The sequence below is a fragment of the Thamnophis sirtalis genome, unplaced genomic scaffold (assembly GCF_051295495.1).
Source record: "Thamnophis sirtalis isolate CommonGarterSnake01/CBP01778 unplaced genomic scaffold, rThaSir2_p1.2 scaffold_2, whole genome shotgun sequence".
NCBI lineage: Eukaryota > Metazoa > Chordata > Lepidosauria > Squamata > Natricidae > Thamnophis > Thamnophis sirtalis.
The window spans coordinates 38,694,177-38,699,251 of record NW_028261382.1 but is presented as its reverse complement, the minus strand read 5'-3'; positions in this window follow the sequence as shown (position 1 = coordinate 38,699,251).

The following is a 5,075-nucleotide window of genomic DNA, read 5'->3' as shown; positions in this document are numbered from 1 at the left end:
CAGAGGTTTTCATTTTAATTTTTGGCTTTGGACCAAAAACGCTCGACGCACACTCTCCAAACGCTTCTGCCATGCTGTCCGGAAGAACTCAAGCTGAAACTTTAAAAGCAACGGAAGCCATCTATCAGCCAGGTCTTCTCTTCCAAAGCCTTCCAACTTTAAAACAATACGGCCCTCGTCTTTATTTTGTTTCTTCCCAGTTCTGTAGGTTTGTTTGATCATTAGTCAGCGAGCAAAGATACCCCCTAGAAAAGGGGAGAGGGGGAAAATAACAGCACCGAGTCACAGACTCTCGAGCACAGGAGGCCGTAGTTCCGACCCCTGGGGAGAACGTACAGCAGGTTAGGAGCTGGGGAATTAGCCCACATCCTGCATTTGCATAATAAAATTGTTTTTTATGAGATCTTGGAAAAAACCTGCCCCTTTCCTTGTCTGGTGTATGCGGCAGCCTGCTGGCTGTTAAGCGGTTAGCCGTTAACCAGGGTAGCAATTCAGCATCCAAGGATGGACGTAAATCGGGTGGGGGTGGGGCGTGCACAGTATAAGAATGCTCAGCGGCAGATGTTTCCTTTACCGACATGACAGCATTTCAAAAGCCGATTCATTCGCATCTTTTCGTAGAGACTTGTGAAAGCCAAGCCTTCCTCCTCCTTATCGAGGGTCCATCTCGGAGAGACCCCGCACTAGCAGGTCACGTCAGCTATTTGCAAACGGCAATGGTAGCAGTTGCAAAACTTACAATAGCTCACGGCACTTTCTAACAGCCAGCTTCCAAAAACACTCAGATCAGATCAGGCCAGCATCTAACAACCAGAGAGCTAACAGTCATTCTGGCTCCTTCTTACGGCCGATTGAGGAAACAGCAACCAATCACATTTTACAGTATGATTTAAAGAAACAGGTATAGCATTGTTACACGATTTTACATATTGCCAACCCAACCGTTAGATTATATTCCTAACACCTTTGCCCTTGCGGCTTCATTCCCATTTCCCCCTGGAGGAAAAGAAAGGATCTCCTCCTCACACACACATGGAATGGAGGGGAGGTGGGGCCAGAATTGTGCGCGTGTGACCTCCCCTCCCCCGGCTCCTTTTTTGTATCTCGGTGAGCAGAATTAAGCATGATATTACAGGTGGGTTCTAAGCAGGCCCAACCAATAGTCCACCGAGAAGAAGCAGGCTGGCACCTCCAGGCAGGGACGCCCAAAGGGGCTCCTGTCACACCGAGAACAGGAGGAGTTTGCACGGGCAGAGCGGGGAGAGAAGCTAGCGAGGAAGAGGAGGCTGTGCACAACCTCGCCCTTGACGGGAGGCTTCCCAATGGCCACCTGTTAGCAATCTGCAGGTAGGGCGGGGCCTGGAGGGGCGGAGCAGGGTAAGGAACCTCTGGATGAGATCAGCTGCAAGGTAGATGGGCGGGGCAGGGAGCCACACGACGCTTTTTACGGGTTTAAGCGTGCAATTCCATAAAAGCTCCCGTTCACCTCAAAATATTGGCAATTTCTTAACAAGGTTAGTTAGAATAAAAAGTAATTCTTCAGTAAAGTCAGTGCCGTGTGTCAGCTAAGTCAACAGAAGCAAAATAACCGGTTTTATGCTTTTGTCAGCTTGAAAACCGCAAGTAGGAAAAGCGGCTAAGAATTTAGGTCAGCTGAAGGTTCACCACCACCTTTTTTCAGCCCAGCGTTTTGAGGCCGATTCCTGCAAACTAATTCTAGCCAGAATTTGCCTTCTGGCCGCAGCCGCTAATAAACGTGCAGCCGCCTCTTTTTAAGACCTTTGCGCCAAAAACTTTAGTTTCTACAGCTCCCTTCCTCAACCCAAGCGGCCCCGGCTCGGGAATCCTTAACCAATCGAAGGAGCGTATGAATCGATATGAATCAATATTTGCTTCCGCTTATATTATTGTATACTGTCAGAAATTGTTTTCTAGCCTATCAAAATGTAACCTTAATACCGGACTGCAAACGTTATCTCACCGCTGCGTCTCGCTTCTATTCTTGGCTTTAAAGCTTGGCACATTTTTCAAAGCTAGTAGAAGAAATTATTAGACGGGTACACGAGGCCCCGTAGATAAAGGAACCAAGCTAGAAGAAGAAATTGTCACACGGGAATAGCAGGCTGCATAGATAAACTGCCTCCCAAAGTAGGGAGTTTTCCCGGTTCACAAATCCTTAAAGGATTATGCCGAAAAAGAACTCGGCAAAGGGGGGCAGCCACCCCCTACACGAGACTATAGGAATACTCCACAGATAAGGTAGACAGAGACAGGAGCTCGAACAAAAGAACGTTTTAAAGATCACGTCGGTAACGAATCTTTGTCTCCGATCGGATAAACTTTGTTTCTCTCTCCCTAAAATGTATATAATACTCTGAGCCACTTTTGCAGGGTACGGCTATTCCTTACATGCTTTTGTTTGTACGTTTTGGATATAGTTTTGTCAGGCAGCTTTTACTACATAAATAAAAGCAGATACTTTTTGCAAGCCTCCTCTCTCTCTTTGGCATCTCAGCGGCTCGGAAAAAACCGCCGGAAAGTTACACAACTAAAACAGTACAAAAACGCACACAACAGGTGGGAAAATTTACAAATGCATCCAAAGCACCCATTTTTCTTACCGCGGGGTCATGAATTTTCCTCCTCTGGGTGCAAAAAGCTTGGTTTTTAAAAAACAGTAAGAAATACGATTTTGAAGCATGAAATTTCCACCCCGAATCGAGTCCCCTCATGGGTTTTTCAATTTGGGGTCCAAAAGAATTTGGCTTCCAAAGCACCCATTTTTCTGAGCACGGGGTCAGGAGTTTTCCTCCTGTAGGAAGTTATCACCCAACACTCTCCCAGAAAAATGAAATATGCTAACAAATATTGAAAAGGCAGAATATTTCTCTGGATGTGAAAATAAAGGCACACGTTTTAAGAGACAGAATAGCTGCCTGTAGCTTCCTGCCCATCCCCACTTTGTCAATGGGCCATTAAGAAGGCCAAGCTAGTCCCTTTACATAATAAAGAGTTCTCCCCTTCAGCTCCAGGGGGAATGGGATTAAAGCACGATAATATTGGCCCTTTACTCAACTGACCACATGGTATCTGAGAACTCAACCAAACCTGGATTCAAAACGCAGCCCAGAGAGTTGTCCCTGCATGGCCCCATGGGAGTCTGACAATCAGTCAGAATACAAGATCAAGATCAAAGGCCAGAGAGGGGATAAAATCAGGGACTCGGCTTCTCTTCCTCCCTTCCCTTCTCTTCTTCTCCACCAACATTGAAGCATGTGATCCCCTTTTCTGTTCAGGACTCAAGCCACGTGGTCCTGTCCATCAATAAACCATCTTTCCAAGCAGCCTCCATGTCTCCAGTGTCTTTTTCCCCACTTGGAGCCGAACCCAGAAGGACATTTATTTCAACAAACTAAAGGCAAAAGTTAACTAAAATTGCTTCAGGTCCAGGAACTGACCTAAGTTTCTTGCTGGAAGATAAACTCCCAGGGTAAACTCCTAGGGTTATTTCAGTAATGCAACTTAAAAGGTGAAACTAATATACGACATAGACTCATTACACGCAAAGCAAGATAGTTCAAGCCGTGATGTGTCATAATTGTGATGATTACAGCGTACAGCTCATGAAACTTCGATTTTCACACGTAGAACAAGAAAATGCAAAAGGCACAAAGCAACAGAAGAAGCTCTATGGATTTGGAGAATTCCAGAGCAGTTTGCCTATCGCAGGTGAGTTTACAAACAACAGCGCCACCTCGTGGCGAAAGAAGGAGCAGCAGCCCTTAACATTTTTATCTTTCAAGAAGAGCAGGGAAGCGTTTCGTACGGCGAAAGTCGATATCGCAGGTGCTATTGCATTGAAATCTTTTTAATGGTACGTTGCCCTTTGGAAATGCCCCTTCGGCACTCTCTTTCGCGCTCATATTTTTTAACCACATTCATTTACATCGATTGGCTGCTTCGGAAATCCCTCCCTCGGATTGGCTGATTGACTTCTAACACCCACCCACCCCACCTCCGAGGGGGACATTTTAGAAAATGAGCACGTTGCAGAAGCAGGAGCAGTCGACGCCACCACGTGTCTCCGGTGCCTCGGACCGTAGCCTCTTGCGTCCTGAGGTAATTCTAGCGGAGGCATAGCACCTGTGGTAATTTTAGTTCTTAAAAGTTTTTAGGAGTAAAAATACTCTTAGGAGTAAACCACGCTCAGGAGCAAAACGCCAGAGATGGTTGAGGCAATATCTCTGCATCTTATTTAAAGGACTCCAAATTACCCCAGCTCACCTATGGCGAGTTACCTCACTCAGTCCCAGGAAAAGTGGTCTTCCCTCAGGGAAACGAGGCAAACTTCTGGGCGCTGAATTGTTTTTTAGCTAAGTATTTAGGGAGTAAAATAAAATATTGGTGGAGCCTGAGGTTATTAACTAAAATTGCTTCAGGTCCAGGAACTGACCTATGTTTCTTGCTGGAAGGTAAACTCCCAGGGCCTGAGGCAACGTTAAGTTCCTGTTCTTGGAGAGTAAGAGAAACTCCAGGGGCTGGAGGCCCTGTCTTTTGGAACAGTAGAAAAACGTGGTCTGAGGTATTCTCAAGGGCACAACGTTCCAATTCATTGTATCTTGCTTGTTTCACTGATAGGATAAAGCACATAAAAGCTCCTTTGTCAAATTCTTGAATTAGTTTTCTAGTCTTTGAGCACCAGGTGGACATTTGGTGATGATGATTTTTTATTTATTTCAGAGGCACTCACTGAGTAAAATCAGTCAAAACTGAAGACATCAAAGGTAAGTCATTGGTTTTATTAATTATCCAGCGTTACATTTAGCCAAGAAGCCTGACAGATACTATTGGCAACATGAGGTTTATTATGGCAAAAACCATATATGTATAAAAACAGGCACGAATTGGATAAATGTATCTAAAACATACTTTTTTTGCAATGTTTTTTATTTTTAAACAAAAAACATAAAAAGGATGATCTCATCCATTACATACAGCATATAGTTTGGTTATACGTGTTTTTGCATCCATATTCTCAATTACATTTACAATCACAGATTTTTCATCTAACTAAA